Consider the following 21,024-nt stretch of genomic DNA (forward strand, 5'->3'; position numbering starts at 1 on the left):
ATCTATTAATTCATTAGAAGTAATAACAGTGGTATTGAAATGATATTAATATTATTTCTTCTTCATTTATTAGCTGGAATACCTCTGGAAAGAGAAACATGCTCTCATTTGCCATTTTGTTACCCAGTGGGACAATTCACATGGGAAAGGCAAGATAAAAAGATAAATGCTTGGGCGGCCAGGTGGTTCAGTGGTTAGAGCACAGTGTTCCTAACACCAAGGTTGCTGATTCGATTTCCACATGGGACAGTGAGCTGCGCCCTCCGCAACCAGAGGAAAAACAACAGCTTGGCTTGGAGCTGATGGGTCCTGGAAAAACTGTTCCCCAATATGCCCCCCCGTCCCAAAAAAGATAAATGCTTAATTCTTTTCCCCCCTAGTTTTAAAAATAATTATTGGGCCCCTTAACATCCTCCAAAGGCAAATAATGACATTCCTTTCCTATATATTTATGAACTCATGAATTTACTGAAATGGGCCAATACATGGCATTCTTATCATTACTGATAATCAAATTATTCTTCCGTTTTTGGCCAATGGGGTTCTCTTCACTTTGACTCCTGAGTTCTTTTGATAAGACTCTTGGGTAGCTTTCTTGCTTTATGATGTAACAAGATAATTCAGGAACATCTTGTATGTTTCTTGTCTCAAGCCTGGGCGCAACCATTTCTCTAAGGAGATCTTGTTTCTTTGATTAGAAGGTGATACTTAGAGACCACAGTCGAGGCGCTAAGCATGTTCATGGCTGTTGGGTTAGGTGTTGTTTCTACGTCTTTTCACTGGACATAAATAGGCAATCCCCACTTTTTTTAAAAAAAAAACACATCATAAATTTTTGCTGATACTTCCAATTCATACTCAAGGTTACATGGATTTTTTACCTAACCTGATCCATCTTCTACCTGCACTGTATTTTCTTTTTTCCACAGTGAAAATCCAAATTCTAAATGATACCAACGTTTCCTTTATTCCACAATACACACATCAATTCTCAAAATAACATACCAACAGTGCCTTAAATAATACTATTAATGAAAAACAGTTTAAGGTGGTTATTTTTCTGGTTCTTTTGTTTTTTGAGTAAATCCCATTGGGGGTGTGCCACCAAATTACTGTACTACAATGTACCTTGAAGTAGTTTCTTTCTGTAGTTATGACATTAACCTGAAGCTTTTGATTTTTAGGGAATTTTTTTGAGGATAGAAAGTTTTTATTTTTGAAAATAGCAGCAGCAATAGACACAACACCTTTCGATAAGATTGTGTGTTATAATTGTACAATTAGGAACACTGTGTAATTACAAAGCATCTCAAATAACAGAATTAGTTGTAATCATTATTATGATAAAAAATTTCACCTTACTATTTCCCCCCATTAAAAAAGTATCTCTGAAATATTGTACTATAACAAATGCAATTTATAGTAACTGGGTCATTCAAATGAGGTAATACCATATTACTTTTTTTATTGTGGTAAAATATACATAACATAAAATTTACCATTTTAACCATTTTTAAGTATACAATTCACTGGCATTAAGTGCATTCACATTGTTGAACAATCATCCCACCATCCATCTATCTCCCGAACTTTTTCATCTTCTAAAATTGAAACTCTTTCCTCATTAAACACTAGCTCCTATTCATCTCCCCCAGCCCCCGGTGCCCATCATCTATTAATACTTTCTGTCGCTATGAATTGAACTACTCTAGAGACTTCATATAAGTGGAATCATGTTGGTGTCTGGCTTATTTCACTTAGCAAAATGTCTTCAATGTTCATCCATGTTGTAGAATGGGTCAGAATTTCCTTTCTTCTTAAGAATAAACAATATTCCATTTTATGGATGGACCACATTTTGTTTATCCATTCATCTGTTGGTGGACATTTGGGTTGTTTCCACTTTGGGCTATTATGAATAGTGCTGCTATGAACATGAGTAGGCAAATATCTGTTTGAGTTTATGCTCTCACTTCTTTTGGGTATATATCCAGAAGTAGAAGTGCTAGATAATATGGCATTGATGGTTAATTTTTTGAAGAACCTCCATACTGTTTTCCATTTTACATTACCACCAGCAATGCACAAGGGTTTCCATTTCTTCATATTCTCACCAACACTTGATAGTTTCTTTTTTTTTTTATAATAGCCATCCTAGTGGGAGTAAGCCGAGAGGATTATTTTTAAGATATAGTATATTAGAATTATGTAAGATATTTAGATGCTTCCTAAGTCAACTCTACAAAACATATAGAGAGACCTCTAGCTTCTATTCCTGTACCTTCCATCATGTTCTTTGCCTCTTCCTCAGGTCACCATTGATAAATTTTCATGGTCTATCTTTTAATTAAAAAGTAATTATATATATATATATATATATATATATATATATATATATATATATATACATATATATATGTAAAAATCCACTTTGTTGTTTTTCCACTTGACACTGTTTAACCATTTCCTGGAGATCTCTCCATACCAGTACACAGAGATCTTCCTTATTTCTTTTTACAGCTACGTAATACTCCATTGTGTGTCTGTGCCACAAATTATTTCACTAGCACCTAGTGATAGACATACAGGCTATTTCCAGCCTCTTGATATTTTAAATAGTGCTGCCATGAAAAGCCTTATTCATTCATGTTTTCTTATTTTTGCAAGAGAATCATTGGGATATATTTCTCTAAGTGGATAAATGCATGTATAATTTTGCTAGATGTCACCAGTTTTCGTCCCCACTAGTAAAGTATATGTTGTGTAAACTATACTGACAAGCTTTTTCATTTGCCTATATCTTTGCATTTTCGGTCGTAAAGTATACAAGTGTGTAAAATACTCATAAGCTTTTTCCTTTGACCTGGTGGACTATTAGAGATGCATCAAAACCCATTTCCTATATTCCCCTTTCTAGGTAGGCTTCCTTTCTCTGGCTCAGTCCTGACACTGAGAGGTTGGGAGTGTCCATGTCCAACTCTGTGCTTTCCATAGTGGGAGCTCCTTCGATGCTGGCTCCAGAGCTGTCTTTTGGGGGCATTCAGCACAAGACTGAGCACAGAGGAGTGACAATAGCAGAAAGTTTTTTCTCTGAACTTAGGACAGCCACTTAGCCCTGGGCCTCCCTGGCTGGTTTTCTTGGTCCAGGGGAAAAGAACCAGGTCCAGCTGGCCAATATCCTGGCTTCTGTTGTCTGCCTTCTCGCTGAGTCTCTTGTGCCCAAGGGTGGTGACTTCGCTGTGTCACCTGCATGGCTCCCAGACAGAGGAGTGGAACCTGCTTGAGGTCAGGGAGATTCCACATCTAATTCAGGCTTCCATAACACTTTCATCACCCCAGATGGAAGTCCAATACCGATAAAGTAATCACTCCTCATTTCCCCCTCTCCTCAGTCCCTGGCAAGCACCAATCTGCTGTCTGCCCGTAAGAATTACCTACTCTTGATATTTCATATGAAAGGAGCCATATAATGTACATCCTTTTCTGTCTAGCTCCTGTCATTCAGCATAATGTTTTCGAGGTTCATCCACATTGCAGCGTGTGTTAGTACCTAGTCCTTTTTATGGTTGAGTAATATTTCATTGTGTGGATGGACCATTTGGGTTGTTTCCACTTTGGGCTATTGTAGATAGTGCTGCTATGCACATTTATGCACGTGTTCTTGTTTGAATACCATTTTCCATTCTTTTGGGTCTATGTCTTGGAGTGGAATTGCTGGGTCATGTGGTAATTCTACGTTTAACTTTCTGAGGAACTACCAACGCTCCACCATTTTATTTCTGTGCACATTATAGCTCTGATACCTCCCAAAGCCAGTGAGGAGAGAATTCTAAGTGGAGGGTTCTAAGTCCATTTGCAGCCAAGGAAACCAAGGCTGGGAGAGGTGGCCTCACACCGTCCTACGGCTAATGGCCATAAGAATAGCTCTTCTCTGCTTAGTGATCACTGGGTTCCAGACACTTGCTAAGGAGGATCTTAGGATTGGGTTCTCTGTAACCTCGCCATCGCTGGAATCTGACGGTGGGTTTAACTCCTGACTTGAACAAATGAATTCCTCCCTTTGAGTCACCATCTCTTTACCTATTAATGATCCCTGCCTTATTGTGGAGAATGAATGTGGTAACGTAGGCAGAGGATGGTGCCCGTATTAAGCCTTTGGTTTACAGATGGATCAAAAAACAAACAAGAAAGTAGCCAACAGGTTCAGAGGGGTGAAGTAACTTGTTGAAAGTCACACAGCAATTGGTGACTGAATCCAGCCTGCAAGTATTTTTGAGAAGTTTCCTGAAGCTTAACCTCTCTGGGCGCTAGTGAAGAGGGAGAGATTCCTAAGGCAGGTTCCCTGGGGAGTGGGGATAGTTTGCAGCTGTGTTGCTTTGCTCTTTGGGGAGCTGACCTCTGATAACACAGAAACTTGCTGAATCAGCCTGGGGTGGCCTGTGGTCATGAACCATAGCAACTGGTTACCTGGTGGAAGGCACTTTTGCCCTAATCCATTTACTCCTTTGCCGTATAGTTTATATCACGCAGACGGAGGCAGGGTGACTTCCTGTGTCCCAAACAGGTGTGGGCCAGGCACGTCCTCGCATCCAGGTGTTGGCTCCTGCTTGTCCCTCCACTCTGGGGCATCCTTCCCTCATCTTTCTCATTTCTGCCTTGTATACACTACAACCATCATGATCTGGCTTCCCCTCTGTCTCTCCGAGTGGGTTCCCCACACTAGCCCACGGTCCTCTTGCTCTTTGAAGATGCCACCCTCATTCAGCCCCAGAGCCTTTGCACTTGCCACTCACTGCTTGCAATGCTCTAATCCATGTCTTCCTATGACTCAGGAATCGCTCAAACATTACTTCCTCCTAGAAGCCTGGTCCTGACCACTTTATCTAAACTAGATTCCCAGTCCCCCCTGTGAGCTCATCTTATTTGCTAATCCCAGCCAGTGAGACTTTGCCTGTTTGCCCACCTCGTTCAGAGTGATCCGACCAGTAGGATTTCTGGCCCAGGTGGGACAGGCAAGGACCTCGCCTCTGGGTGCAGAGTGAGGTCCTTGCACGTTGGTCCTCCCAGCTCTTACCCCTCCCCAGCAACGCCCCCCCCCCCCACTTTCTAGGAGGACATGCTCTCCATCTCTCTAGTGAGTTTCTGAGGACCATGGCCTCTCCTCTCTGTGCCCCCCCAGGCCCTCCCTGCATCCACCTGCCTCTTCCTGGCTATTGTCCTCCTCCTCCCTCAGGAATTCTTTCCCTCTCCTCCCATTTATTGTCTTTATCTTTTCCCTTTTCTCCTGTTGTCCATTGAAAATGGAGCCTAAATATGGCCCTAACCCCTTTACTCCTTTCCTTTGCTGTGTAGCCCCAAACCTTGCAGTCACCTGTGACTTTTCTTATTCTCTCTGTAAAAAATAAATAAATAGACAAAATGACAGTAATAATAATCCTATAAGCGGAGCCACTTTAAAATGGAGCCGGAGCTGCCATCCCAGAGGAATTGCCTTGTACGTCTTAGACCTCAAACCTCTGGAATGTTAAAACGGCAAAATAACCTTTGGACAGGGCCTAAAGCAACCTTGTGCCCCCCAAGTGTTTGCAAGGATAACCATAAGACAGATATGGTGACCACTAGACTAATGACAACTGGACTGAGAATTAAAAACATTGTTTAGAATTTACATCGTTCTGTTATGTTATCTTCACCCACAGAAATGCCTTGCTTCTACGGATGTAATTTGTTCCCCTTCCCTTTCTCCTAAACACCCTTTGCATTTGTTTCCTAATCGGAACACTATTTGGGCTTCTGCCCGAATTAATGATTCACGAATAGCTATTCTTATTGATCGCAAATAAACACTTGTTGCTTCTCACTTTGAAAGGGCTTTTTATTTCTAGGTTAACATCTCACAACCACATCTAATTTGTCAGCAGAGATCCTCTCTGCTCCACCTTAAAAATAAATTCCTCCTTTCACAACTCTCAGTCTCTCCATTGCTGCTGTGCTGATCCAAGGCCACAACCACTTCCCTGGTATCCTCCTGCTGCTCTTGCACCCCCTTTAGTTGGTCCATAATATTGCATCTAGAGGGAGTCTGTTAAAACCTAAGTCAGGTCCCATCCTCCTCTGCTCTGAAGCCTCCATGGCTCCCACCTTTCTCAGAGCAAAAACCTAAGTCCTCCCAGTGGCCTGCACAATCTATCCTGTCACTCTCCACCCTCATCTCCTCCCACTCGCCCCCTTGCTGACTCTTCTCCAGCCTCCCTGGTCTCTTGGCTGTTCCTTAAGACACAGTCCAGCCTCAGGGCCTTTGTACAGGCTTTGCCCTCTGCCTGCAATGTTTTTTCTCCAGATATCCCTTCCCTCCCTTCTGGACTCTGCTCAAATATCACCTCCTCAGAGAGGCCCTCCTTATCTCCTTAACTTGCTGGATTTTCCTCCCTAGCATGTAACACACAGAATACTCTTTTTTTCATTATGTTTCTAGTTATGCTTTATATAATCTCCAGAGAGTCTGTGATCTCTTTTATTCGCTGTAGAAGCTCGCCTAGTACTCTCTGTGAACTTGGTGTTTGTTGACTGAATATGTGCTCTCTGTCAGCTGGGGCTGGGGGGAAAACAAAAAGTATAGGTGAAAGACCCTGCCTACCCATATGGCGTTCGCAGGCATATGGTCGCTAAACAAATCATTCCAAGAGCAATTCTGTTGTGACTGAAAATGCACAGGGAATGTGGCTACATAGAGTATGGGCTTGAACTGAGCCCAGAAGGTGGGGAGGCCCTCAGAGAAAACGGCTTTTGAGCTGAGACCTGAAGTGTAAGTAAGACTTAGCTGAGCAGGTGAAAGAGAAAAGAGTTCTAAGCAGAGGGAACAGCATGTGCAAAGGTTTTGAGGTGGGAGAGATGGCCTTGGTAGGTTTAGAAAAAATGGCTACAGGTGGCTGGTGTGTGGACCATGAGCAAGAGAGTGGTGAGTGAACAGTTGGAAGGGGCTGTTTGCTCCTCCATTCACCCCACTCTTCTGAACTGCTCTTGTTTTTGTTTCAAATCTCTGGTATCTCCTATCTCATCTCTACCCCCTGCTTCCTATGTTGTGTCCTGGGAGGCTGACTTATATGGACCACTCAACAGGCTCCTTTGCCTTGTGGCTTCCGGTTGGTTTCAACCAATGGGGAGCCACAGCAGGCATTGGAGGGAGGGAGGGAGGAGAGTGAATTCAGGGTGTTAATACCTCATCTCCTTTCCTGTATGGCCCATGCATGGTGTCTGTGTCCCTGGACTGAAGAGTCACAGCTCCTACCAGGCAGTCCTCCCCACATAGCTCTATCTCATCCACGTACCAGTAACTACTTTGGCCCCACGTCCCAGACCCCAGGGGTGGTGATGGCTCCTGGCTGTTCCTAGCCCCTGGGGTGCTGTACTATCTCTTTGAACCTAGTGCTTATTTTAAAAATATATTTATGAAAATATAGGTAACATACCATATTACGTTAATTTCAGGTATACATCATAGTTATTCAACAGTACCCACCTACCACTATACAGACTTATTACCACATTATTGATGATATCTCCTATGCTAAAGAAGTGATCACTGTGATAAGCCCAGCAATCATCTGACACTACCACGCTGTCACAATATGATTGATCTTTCCCCTCTTTTAAAATTTTCCAATTAGAGTTGACATTCAATATTATTTTATATTACTTTCAAGCATATAGCATAGTGGTTAGACACTTATATAATTTAGGAAGTGATCCCCCTGACTAGGACCCACCTGGCACTAGTTATTACTGTATTATTGACTATATTCCCTATACTTTACATCCCCATGACTATTTTGTAGCTACCAATTTGTATTTCTTAATCCCTTCACTTTTTTCACCCTGCCTCCAACACCCCTCCTATTTATCACCCCAATAGGTCTAGTCCCCATGTGACACCATACATAGTTATTACAATATGATTGACTATATTCCTTATGCTATACCCTACTTCCCACGACTACTGTGTAACAACCAATTTGTACTTCTTAATCCCTTTCCCTTTTCACCCACTCACAACCCTGCTCCTATCTGGCAACCATCAAAATGTTCTCTGTATCTATGAGTTTGTTTCTGTTTCATTTGTTTGTTTATTTTCTTTAGATTTCACTTACGAGTGAAATCATATGACATTCGCTTTTTGCTGTCTGACTTATTGCACTCAGCACAGTACCCTCTAGGTCCATCCATGGTGTTGCAGATGGCAAGATTTCATTCTTTTTTTCTGGCTGTGTAATATTCCATTGTATATATATGTACCACTTCTTTATCTAGTCACCTACTCATGGACACCCAGGTTGCCTTCATGTCTTGGCTTATGTAATAATGCTACAATGAACTTATGGATGGCCTCAAAGTAGCATTTTGGGTTTGTTCGGATAAATACCCAGAAGTAGGATTACTAGGTCCTTCTTTGTTTCTTGTTATAGTCTTCATTTTAAAGTCTATTTTGCCTAATATAAGTACTACTACCCCCAGCTTTTTGTTTGTTTGTTTGTTTCCATTTTCAAGAAATGTCATTTCCCATTTCTTTACTTTCAGTCTGTGTGTGTCTTTTGATCTGAAGTGCATTTCTTGTCGGCAGCATATATAAGGGTCTTGTTTTCTTACCCATTCAGCCCCAGTATCTTTGATTGGAGCATTTAATCCATTTGTATTGAAAGTAATTGTTGATAGGTATGTAGTTATTGCCATTTTATTTATTTTATTTTATTTTATTTTATTTTATTTTATTTTATTTTATTATTTTATTTTATTGTCTTAAAGAAGCCCCTCTAAGAATCCTTGTAATACTGGTTTGGTGGTGATGCACTCCTTTAGTTTTTTCTTGTCTGGGAAGCTGTTTATCTGTCCTTTGAGTCTAATAACAGCTTTGCTGGGTAGAGTAATCTTGGTTGTAGGTCCTTGCTTTGTATCACTTTGAATATTTCCTGCCAATCCCTTCTGGCCTGTGAAGTTTCTGCCGAGAAATCAGCTTACAGACAGTATTATGGGGGCTCCCTTGTAGGTAACTCCTTTTCTCTTGCTGCTTTTAAGATTCTCTTTTTGTCTTTAACCTTTGCCATTTTAATTATTATGTGTCTTGGTTGGCCTCTTGGATTCATCTTGTTTGGGACACTCTGCACTTCCTCAGCTTGTATATCTATTTCCTTCACCAGGTTAGGGAAGTTTTCTGTCATTATTTCTTCAGATAGGTCTTCAATTCCTTGCTCTCTCTCTTCTCCTTCTGATACCTCTATGATGCGAATGTTGTATACTTGACATTATCCCAGAGACCCCTTAAAGTCTCCTCAATTTTTTGGATTCTTTTTTCTTCTTGCTGTTTGATTGGATGTTTTCTGCTACTTCATCTTCTACGTTGCTGGTTTGATCCTCTGCTTCATCTAATTTACTATTGATTCCCTGTAATCTTCATTTCCAATGTTGTATTCTTTATTTCTGACTGGTTCTTTTTTTGTGTTGTCTATCTCCATTTTTATGTCTCCTATTTCTCTGCTGAAGTTCTCCCTGAGATCATTGAGCATCCTTATAACCAGTGTTTGGAACTCTGCGTCTGGTAGGTTGCTTGTTTCCATTTTGTTTAGTTCTTTTTCTGGAATTTTGTTCTGTTCTTTTATTTGAAACACATTTCTTTGTCTCCCCATTTTGGCTGCCTCTGTGTTTGTTTCTATTTATTAGGTAGGGCTGCTATGTCTTCCGGTTTTAGTAAAATGGTGTTATGTAGGTGTGCTATGGGGCTCGGTGGCACAATCTTTCTGGTCACTTGAGAACGCACTCCAGGTGAGGCCCTTGTGTGCTTGTAAGTGCCCTCCTCTTGTTGCTATTTGCCTTTGTTGCTATTTGCACGTCAATGGGAGGGGTTGACCTTCTGGCTCACTAGTTGTGAAGACTGGCTGTGACTCCAGTGGTGGAGTTGTGGAGCAGGGGCTGACCCTACTGAGCAGGCTCTGCCTGAGCTGGGACTCTGGTGCCTGCCCAATCCGCCTCTTGGGTGTGTTATTCTGGGAGGTGGCTGGGTGATGCTCCAGCTCATTTCGAAGCTGGCCACTGGGGGCGCCAACCCCTGGTCTGCCTTGGAGGGGATCTGCTGTAGGTCAAGCTCAGCTGCAGCCCATGTCCCACCTGGGGCCACCTGGCAGGAGCCAAAAAGAAACACTCAGGTGGCTGATGCCCGTGCTGTGCTTTGAAGTGCCACAAGTGTCCAAGCTGTGAACCAAGGCTGGCTATCACTGGTGCCAGGCTTAGGGCTGCTCAGCAAGAGGTACAGGACATGCTCAAGCCAGATTGTGATGGTCTGGGTTCCACGAATCTTTGAGAGGCCCTAGGAAAGTCTGCAGCATGACCTAAGGCAGGCGTTTGTATGAAAAAGTCACTGGAAGCGGTTTAGGTGTGCCCGAAAGTTGGGTGGGATGGGGTCTCGAATCACTAGGGCATGGTGAAAAAATGGGGGAGACTCAGAGACGGTGACTGCCTGCGTCCCTCATTCTTGGAGGAGGGAGGGTTCAACAAAGAGCTCAACAAAGATACAGTGACCTTCAGCAGTTCCTCAGTCCAGGAGAAAGTTTCTCCTCCAGCACCCGTCCCAAACAGACAATTCAGTTCCCCACCACGTGTCCCTGCCACCTTTCCAAGGGTTGCCCCAGCGCTAGAGCTCAGAGTAAGTCCTTGCGTGGTCCCTTGAAGAGGAGAGACTGGGAATGCAGCCGCCCTCTGTCTCACTCGCTCACCATCTCTGCTGGTTTTCACAGCCAGAAATCATGCGGACTTCTCTTCCCAGCACTGGAACCCTGGTCTGTGACCTCTTCCTCCTCTGGGGACAGGGAGGAGGACCTCCATAGCCGAGATATCCCTCCTGATTTTAAAAAAAACTTTATTGGGGAATGTTGGGGAACACTGTGTTTTTCCAGGGCCCATCCAGTTGTCCTTCAATCTAGTTGTGGAGGGCACAGCTCAGCTCCAAGTCCAGTCACCATTTTCCATCTTTAGTTGCAGGGGGCACAGCCCACCATCCTATGTAGGAATCAAACCTGTTGTTCAGAGCTCATGCTCTAACCAACTGAGCCATCCCGCCGCCCTTCCTCCCGACTTTTAATGGTCATATACAGGTGTGGGACCAGCCCGTTCTGCGTCTCTGCCTCTCCTAGCAGTCTCGAGGTGGCTTCTTCTGCATGTCCTTAGTTTTAGGGCTTCAGTTCAGCAAGATTTTATGTGATTCTCAATGACAGTTGTTCTGTAGCTTAGTTGTAATTTTGATGTGGTCATGAGAGAAGGTAAGCACAGCGTTTACTTACTGCACATCTTGACTGGAACTCCTCAAGGAGACTGCCAGGTGAGGCCTTCCCCCACCACCACTTGGGCACGTCTCCTTCCTTGGCCTTCCCCACAACCTTCCCTCTCAGATGGCCTCTGGGGCTTGGGCCTTGAAGATTCTCAGGAGAAGCTGTGCCAGAGAGCAGAGCAAAACTCTGGAGAGGACGGTTGGGCCTGAAACTAGAGCTTTTATTGAACTTTATTCAAATGATCCCATTTGAGTCCTCTGTTTCCTGCCAGAGCACTCTCTTTTTATTTTTTATTGAGGCAAAATCCACATAATATAAAATCAAGCATTTTAAAGTGTGTAATTCACTGGCACTTAGTACATTTATAATGTTGGGCAACCATCACCTCTATCTAGTTTCCATTTTTTTCATCATCCCAAAAGGAGATCTTATACCGCTTTCCCCTGGGTTTGTTTCACTCCATTTCCTCCTCCAGAAGCCCTGGCAACCACTAATCTACTTTCTATCTCTATGGATTTGCCTGTTCTGGACGTTTCATATCAATGGGATCATACACTATGTGGCCTTTTGTGTCTGGCTTCTCTCACTCAGCATCATGTTTTTGAGGTTTATCCACATGGTAGCGTGTGCCAAAGCTTCATTCCTTTTCATGACTGATGAGTATTCCATTATGTGGATGGAGCACATTTGTTCATTTATTCATTCTTTCATTCATTGATTCACCCATTGATGGACACTTGGGCCGTTTCTACCTTCTAGCAATTGTGACCAGTGTTGCTATGAACACACATGTACATGTATCTGAATCCCAGTTTTCAAATCTTTTGGGTATATACTAAGAGTGGAATTTCTGGGTCATATGGTGATTTTATGTTTTGGTTTTTGAGGAGCCACCAAACTGTTTTCCACTGAGACTGGACTATTTTACATCCCCATCAGCAGTGTATGACAAGATCTCTCTTCTTTTTATCTCTTCCCATAAAAGTCTGCCATTAGCTGCTGGAGCCCCAGGAAAAGCCCTTCCCACGCTCTGTCTTTATCCATTTCCCGATGTCTTTCTCGTACCATCTTCCTAATCAAGCCACCACCTCCACTTCTTATCCTCTCCCTTTGACCTCAGTTCACTGAGACCTTGGCCACTGCCAGGCTGAGGACTCTGGTGACCTATTAACCACATAGCCCTGTCCCCTCCTGGAGCCTAGGCTCTTTGACAACTTGGCACAGGTAATGGTACCTATCACCACTTCCTCAACCTCCCAGACATGGCTGTCTCCACCTCCAGTGCTGTGCCTCTGCCTGTCCTCTCTTTAAATGCAGCTTCTGTCTCCCCACCCTCTTCTCTGTCTGCCTCCCTCCCTGCGTGACCTCACTGCCCTACTCCAGGGCATCCACTGTCTGCCCAATGCAGGTGACTCACAGACACACTTCTCAGGATGTGCCCGGATGCCTCCTGGGTGTCTGCCTGAGTGGCCCACAGGCCTTTTCGACTCAAGGTAACCCAGAGTGTCCCAACCTTGACATTGTTCACATCTGGGGCAGGATCATCCTTTGGGGTGGGGTTGTCTTGTGCATTGTACGGTGTTTAGTAGCATTCCTGGCCTCTGCCAACTAGATTTTTCATCTCCCACTCCACAGTGTGACAACCAAAGTATCTGTGGACACTGCCAGATGTCCCCTGGGGGGAAAATCCGCCCTGGTTGAGAACCGCTAGGATAGCACAAATCAAACCACAAACTTGAAGTGCTGAAGTTTGTCCAGTCCCAGCTCTGTGCCAAGCATGGGGCTGAGCACTCTGTAACCATGACTTCATCTTATGGTCATCTCCTCTATTTTATCTGTACAGGATGGGGGTCCACAGTGGTCATGTGACTTCCCTAAGGTCACACGGCCAGGAAGCTCACTCTCAGTAACTCCTCATCCCCAGCCCTTCAACTTGTTTCTCTTTCCTTGTCTCCATCTCTCTGAGGGCAGAGAAGCTGGGCTGACAACCTCTTCTTTCCTCCTCCTGCTCCCTGGAACCCCATATCCAGCTAGTCACCAATGTGTATATCCCCCACATCCTTAAAAAATCCATACCCCTAAAAAAATAAACTCCAACGTGCTCTAAAACAAACCAATACAAAGGGGGCGCCTCTCCTGCTCAAGCACCATCTGTGGCTCCCTATTGCCCACCAGATCAAGCCTTAGCCACTGGGACTGGTCTTCAAGGCCCTTCACATCCACCCCTGTACCTCTCCAGCCTTTTCCCTTCTCACACCCCAAGGCCAGGGAAAGCCACCTGCCCAGCCACACCCTTAGGTTTCTCTGCGCCTAAGCCTCACCCCCTCTCCTGCACCTGTTGAAATCCAACCCCTCCCTGAAGTCCCTGCTCAGATGTCACATCCTTCACGTAGCCTTCCCTGGCCTCCCTTCTGCCTCCTCCAAGCAGCAAAGCTTCAATTACTTGTATTGCTTCTTTTTCACCTGGAAACACCACCCCCTCTCACCCTTGCTGAGGGCCCAGCACCTAGTGAGAGAACATTATTGAAACGACGAGTCCAAGGTTACCACCTGCTGGGGCAAGGGAGGTGTCTTATACTTGTTTTAACATTTTCTCCTTTAAGTGTTGAATCCTCTGCTTCTTGTTTTCTGGAATTTGGGGAAGATTGCTGCCCTAACATTTCCAAAACTCAGACTCAGAGGTCTTGAGCCTCCTGCTCTACCTTAATCCAGACGAGACGGTGTCTGATTCTGAAATTTCAGCCATTCACAATCTTCTGTCACCAGTTTTGCCCCCTCTATGTATTATGTTTCTATTAATTAATAGTTTTCTTTCAGTGGTCTTCCTTTTAAACACTATTTATTTTAAAGCAAAATTTATGTCACTATTATTACCCACAAGACTGTGGATTTAATGTACAGGCCACGTATATTTTTTTGCTTTATTCATCAAACCAAACCTCTCATTTAACATAAATAGAAAATAGAAAATGAATAGAAAATGTTCCTCCATGTGCCATCTAAAATTATTGTGCGTAACAGCTAAGAATTCTTGCACCAGATTTTGGGAAACAGCCAGAGTATTTTCTGTGAGGTTCAGACTTGTGAAAATTCATCCATCCATCCATCCATCCATCCATCCATCCATCCATCCATCCCACATATATTCTTTTCCTCCCAGCTTTACTGAGGTACAATTGAAATAAAAATTATGTACGAGGTCTGACAATTAAGTTCACGAACTTGTCACCGTGCACTTACACTGGCAGCACTGTACAAACAGCTCGGTAAGGTTTCATAGCCGTGGTATATCAGTGTCTCACAGCTGTGTTCGTGTCGACATGTGGCAGGCAGTGTCTTGCTGAGTGGTGTTCATTATCATTGTTGCGTGTTTTTGTGTGCTGTCGTGAGAATGTCTGAGCTTGACTTAGAGCAATGAACAGATGTTAAATTTCTTGCTAAACGTGGTAAGAGTGGAACTGAAATCAGGGACATGTTAATCCAAGTTTATGGTGATAATGCCATGAAGAAAACGGCCGTGTGCAAGTGGATTAAACATTTTTCTGAGGGGGGAGAATGTGTCACTGATGCAGAGAAGTCAGTGCGGCCAGTAATGAGCAGAACTGAAAAAACATTGCAAAAATTCATGGAATTGTGTGTGAAAATTGTCAGCTGACTGTGAGAAGCATAGTAGACCAAGTAAACATCGATAGAGACACCATTAGGAAAATCTTAAGTGAAAATCTTGTCATGAGAAAGGTGTGTGCAAAAATGGTCCCGAAGGAGCTCACTGATGAACAAAAGCAAAGGAGAGTCGAAGTTTGCCAAATCCTTTTGGAGAGGCAAGATAATGTTTTTGGCCATGTTATCACTGGTGATGAAACACGAGTGTATCAATATGACCCTGAAACAAAGTCAAAGTGCACAGTGAAAGTCAGCCAATTCTCCACAACCAAAAAATTTCATCAGTCCAAATCAAGAGTCAAAACGATGTTGCTAACCTTTTTTGATATTAGAGGGATTATTCATTATGAATTTGTACCAACTGGACAAACAGTTAACCAAGTTTACTATTTGGAAGTGCTGAAAAGGCTGCGAGAACAAGTTAGATGAGCTGAACTTTTTCCCAACAATTCATGGCTCTTGCATCACGACAATGCACCAGCTCACAGGGCACTGTCTGTGAGGGAGTTTTTAGCCAATAAACAAATAACTGTATTGGAACACTCTCCCTACACACCTGATCTGGCCCCCAATGACTTCTTTTTTTACCCCAAAATAAAGGAAATATTAAAAGGAAGATATTTTGATGCCATTAAAGTCATCGGGAGTAATACGATGACAGCTCTGATGGCCATTTGAGAAAAAAAGTTCCAAAATTTCTTTGAAGGGTGGACTAGGCACTGGCATTGGTGCATAGCTTCCCAAGGGAAGTACTTCGAAGGTGACTGCAGTGATATTCATCAATAAGGTATGTAGCACTTTTTCTACGACGAGTTCATGAACTTAATTGCCAGACCTTGTATATTTAAAGTGTACAATATGATTCAACATTTATTATCATTATTCAGGTTTTGGTGGGGAAGGTATCTGACACCCAACCTCAAATACCAACCCCCCACCCCACTGCAAGACTCTACGTTAGATCCCTTCACTGGTGGCAGTTTCCTGATGGATATGTTTATTTTCTGCTTTCCTCACTTGAGTCTCGGTTCCATGAGTGCAGGGACTTGGTCTGTCTTTATTCTCTGCCATATTCCCATGCTTGGAGCACAGTGGGTACTCCACTGTGGCATAGATTTATGTTGAGCTGAGCACTGCCAAGCCCCACCCCAGCTGATCCTGGAGACCCTAGTCTCGGGGAGACAGAGCCAGGTTAACAGAAGACCTGCCTGACTGATTGCACTTTCCTGACTGACTGGATGGGTTGAGAAGCCACTGCTTTCTCTGACCTGGGGCACGCAGAGCATGGAGTTAGCAATCAGGATTTGCCAATGAGGGAGAAGCCTGGAAGCTCCATGGTGCTTATGAATAGAACTCAGCACTTACTATGTTGTAAAATACAGAAGTGCTCCCCACATCTTGAGGCAGGGTTTCTCAACTTCAGCACTGTTGACATCTGGGGCAGGATGACAACCTGTTGTGAGAGGCTGTCCTGTGCATTGTAGGGTTTTTAGCAGCATCCCTGGCTTCTACCCACGAGATGCCATAGCACCCCCACCCCCAAGTCTGACCTGACAAGTCTCCAGACATTGCCCAATGTCTCCTGGGGGGCAGAATTGCCTTGGGTGAGAACCACTGTCTTAAAGCATTACAACAACCTTCCGAGGTTCACAGTGAGTATATGACAGAGGCCCACTGCTTCCAGAGTCCATGCTCTAACCACTGTGCACATTGCTTTGCATTTGACCTTGGCCCCCAGGCTCTGTTCTCTGAGAGAGTTCAGCATCACTCTGGACCAGCTCTACCCTTCAGCCCCATCCACCACGCTAACCAGTCAGACCTCCCACCTGGTTGCCTGCAAAGCCAGGACTGGCTCACCTGCCAGGCACTAAATCTGTCACTGCATCCAGAATTTACTTTTGGTTTTGGAATAGCCATCCTGAGGGAATATATCTCTGCTGCCTTGCCTTTCTTCAGCTTTTTTATGGTTTACTGTGGTTTTAACTTTGGAACTCATTGTTTTTTCCTAACTTTGGGCTTCTCAGTGTCCGACCCCTGCCTGAACTGGGGAAATTCATGCCTCTCAGCTCACAGCCCGTGCCTCAATTTCCCCAGATGTGCCTGCAATAATGACGGGAGTCTTTGCTCTCTCTAGTCTCCTGTGTTTTTTTTTTTGTTTTGTTTTGTTTTGTTTTTGCCCCTTTGACATATTTCCTGGGCTTCTGGTTTGCTCAGCTCTGGAGAGATGGTGGGGACCAGAGGTCAGCTGTGACTCCTCCCATCTGTCTGCCCACTTGCCCAGATCAGTCACCCACCCACTCACTGACCCAAGGATTATATCTCTGTGTCCTACCTGGAGACTGGGCTGACTCTGTCTGGGCATGTCTAGAGCAGATGGGATGGCCAAGGACTACATCCTAGCAGGAGGGACAAAGTGGCTGGCAGTGGGTGGGTGGGGAGGGAGGAGCAGAACCAGAGTCTGCTGCTTGTTGAGGCCAGAGGTCTTCCTGGAGGGAGAGGCTGCTACTGGCTGCAGACCCAGGGGGGTGGGGGGTTGGACACAGGATCCAGAGGGAACAGAAGGGCTGGTGGAATCTGAGAATTCCTGGTGGTCCCAGAGGAACCTCCTGGGGGCCAGTGGGGAGTCAGGGATGCTGGCTTAGGGATTCCTGTCCAAGCTTGGGAGCAGGCCCTGAAGTGGGGGCCGCGAGGAGTGTTAGTGTGGGAGAAGAGTGTCAAGGCAGGAGAGGAGGAGGAGGATCTGGTCGCTAACGGGAGCCAGGGGCGGGCGGGGTCGGGGGAGAAGAAGCCCGGCGTTCGCAGTTTCCGGGTGTCCCAGTCTTGGTCTCTCCGCATGTCTCTTTTGACTCTCTCAGTGTCTTTCCCTTTCCGTCACTCTCGAGTCCTCCCAGCCTCTGTCTCTCCCTCTCCGCGTCTCTGGAGGCCGCGCCTCAGTCCCCGCCCAGTGGCCGGCGAAGCCGGGGGCGGGCCAGGGGCGGGCCTCGCAGCACTGCCGGGTGGGGTTAAAGACCCGTGCCAAGGGACCTCGCGGTCAGAGTTGAGGTGGCGGCTCGGTCGGATCTGGATTGAGGGTCGGAGGCCGAGACCCGCGGGGTAAGTGTACCCCGTGGGGTGGCGGGACGGGTAGTGGCAGAGGGGGGCGTAACCCGAGCGCATTCTGCACTGAAACCTGACGAGCTCCCGCTCTGGGGCTGACCGGGCAGTTGCGAGGGTCTGCGCTCAGCCGCCCTGCGGATCACCCGGACCCCGGATCCGGCTACTCCGGTTGCGGGATATAATTGGTTGTGTCCCCGACGGTCGCTGTGTATGAACGCGGATTTTTCTGTGCGCGCCCAGGAGTCCTGGGTGTATCCTTTTTTCTGGGTGTCCGTGATGGGCGGGGGTCTCAAGAAGACCCCCACCCACCAGGACATCACAGAGGGATCCAAGCCCAGCCCTGCCTCATTAGGGCTGATTCGAGTCACTTGTAATTTCATTGTCTTAAAGGGGAGGCTGTGCGTCCCACCAATGGACTTTACGCTTGTGTTCCGGCTGCCCTCTGGTCCCTCTAACCCAACCCTGGCAGGCGCAGCACCGCAGAGTGCCCCTCTGTGAAAATAGGATGCCCTCCTGGGCTCTTAGAGTTGGCTGTGCGGGTTGTATGAGATCCTGCAGTTGGTCCAGCTGATATTTGTTGGATGCTGGTGACAAGATGCTTGCTCTCTGGTGTCTCAGGAACCAAGCCCTCACCCCTTGCACCAGGGGTAGCTAGCTGGCCTGGACCACGGAAGGTGGCTGAGGCCCACTAGCTGGGGAGTTTCAGGCTGGAGGTGGGAGAGAGACAGGGACACAGAGGGGAAGCTGGGATTTGAATACACCAGCCCTGTATGACCCCTTCCTGGGCACTTTCCAACGGCCCCAGCCTCTGTGTATAGCCCAGCTTGGGTTTCTAAGTGGTAACATTAGCTCTGGGCTCATGGCCGGCGATGACCTGGGCTGGTATCTGCAGAGGGGCTTGGATGACTCAGGAGCCATTCACAAAATGGGACCCTCTCTCTCTTCTCTCTGGCAAGCCTTGGGCCTATTTCTGCAAATACCAGGTGGCTGGGTAACGATACTGAATATGATGGCAGCACCAACAGCAGCTTGATCAAGGGCTTACTGTGTGCCAAGCACTGAGCTGAGCACATTAAAAATGCTGTGTGGTCATCACAGCCCCATGAAGTAGGTAATATGGTTCCTGTCTTACCGAGAAGGAAATTGAGGCTCAGAGAGGTGCAGACACCCTCCTGAGGTCACACAGCTGAGCTTTATAGAATCCTTTCCGAGTCTAACATTCAAATGTGGCCACACTTGCTCAGGATGGTGCTCAGAGATGATTGCAGCCCTGGAATAATCTAGATTACTGGTGGTTTTTAAACTTCTTTTTCTGTCAGGATCTCCTACCATATGACCAAACCTGCAGTGAGACTCCCCGCTCCCCATGCTTATTTGCCAACTTGGCTTTTCCCTCAGAACTGCCCCTGACGCTCTTTCTCAGAACTCCAGAAATTTGGGATAAGCCCCCTCTCAGCCCACGCCTTCTGGAGCCTGGCACTTTGGAAGAGTATGAGTCGGGCAGCCCTTTGGCATAGAGGGGTTCATGGAGAGCCATGAGCCAAGATGGAGGCAGGCTGTCTTGATTACAGGCTGTGAGAGGGGGTGGAGAGAAGGGCTGGGATGTGGGGCAGTAGGAAAAGTCTGCTACTACTTGGCTGTCAGGTTGCTGGTGGGCCCCAGCGCCTATAGTTCAAGGAGAGGCAGATAGATGGTTTCTGGTGGGTCAGGGTCTCTGTCCTGCATTCCTTCTCAGGAGCCCACACACCTTGTATGACAAGTACCTGACTGGTGGCTGGGCTAACCTGACAAACCAGCACTCCATGGGCGTGGGCCTTAGAGCTACTAGCACCTCCGTCTCCAGATTACTCAGGCCCCAGGAGGGTGGGCGGGGCCACCTCTGCCAGGGCAGGCTGCTGGGTGCCCTGCCTGGTGTTTGGGATGAGATTGGGGGCTGATGCATAGAGGAGTGGGTGTTCCAGCCTCCCATGGCATCCCAAGTATCAGCTTTGAATTTCTCTCAATTCTACAAAATAGTAACAGCACAAATAGAAATAATGGCAAAAATTTTGCATGCTACCTGCCAAGCCTCATCTTACTGAAGTGTCCAAAACAACCTGAACAGGTAGGTACTGCTACTGTGTTTCCCTGAAAATCAGACCTAGCCAGACCATCAGCTCTAATGTGTCTTTTGGAGCAAACATTAATATAAGACCTGGTATTATTATATTATATTATATTATGCTATGCTATGCTATGCTATATTATATTATTATATTATATTACATTATATTAGACCCAGTCTTATATTATAGGAAAATAAGACCAGATCTTATATTAATGTTTGCTCCAAAAGACGCATTAGAGCTGATGGTCCGGCTAGGTCTTATTTTCAGGGAAACATGGTATTAGTAATCCATTTTCCAGATTGGTAAATGGAAGCTGAGGATGGGGACTGGACTCACTCAAGGCCATTTATTTGGGGAGGAGCAGAGTCATGATTTGAACCCAGGCGGGTTTGAGTCGAAACTGCCCATTTGGAAGGACGATACTGTCCCCAAACAACCTTTCATTTTACTTTTATTTACGTAAGTTGAAGTGTACTATGTGCATAGGAAAGCGCTCATCCCAGAACTGGACAGTTTAGGAGTTTTCACAAATTGAATCCACACATGCCATCATCATCCAGATCAAGAAAGGGAAGATGACCTGTGCCCCAGAACACTCCTCCACCAATGAAAGTATCTTAACTCCTTTTCATTCATTTCAACAAATTAATTTTTAAATAGACTTTATTTTTCAGAGCAGATTTAGGTTTACAGAAAAATTACGCTGCAAGTATAGAGTGCCAGCACCCCCCCCCCAACTCCCTACGATTTCCTGTTATGAATGTCTCGCATTAGTGTGGTGTGTTTGTTACAGCTGACACACCAATATAGACACATTATTATTAACTATAGTTTACATTAGAGTT

At 45.5% G+C, this 21,024-nt stretch overlaps 1 protein-coding gene across 1 annotated transcript in view; it reads left to right on the forward strand.

Annotated features, from left to right (window-relative positions):
* The first annotated feature begins 17,963 nt into the window (after nt 1-17,963).
* CYP4F22 (cytochrome P450 family 4 subfamily F member 22) overlaps nt 17,964-21,024 on the forward strand; it is a 28,138-nt gene continuing 25,077 nt past the window's right edge. The window contains exon 1 of the mRNA XM_081077056.1: nt 17,964-18,068. The gene's annotated coding sequence lies outside the window, so the exon portion shown is untranslated. The remainder of the gene's footprint in view (nt 18,069-21,024) is intronic.

The sequence above is a fragment of the Rhinolophus hipposideros genome (genome assembly GCF_964194185.1).
Source record: "Rhinolophus hipposideros genome assembly, chromosome: 16".
Classification (NCBI taxonomy): Eukaryota; Metazoa; Chordata; class Mammalia; order Chiroptera; family Rhinolophidae; genus Rhinolophus; species Rhinolophus hipposideros.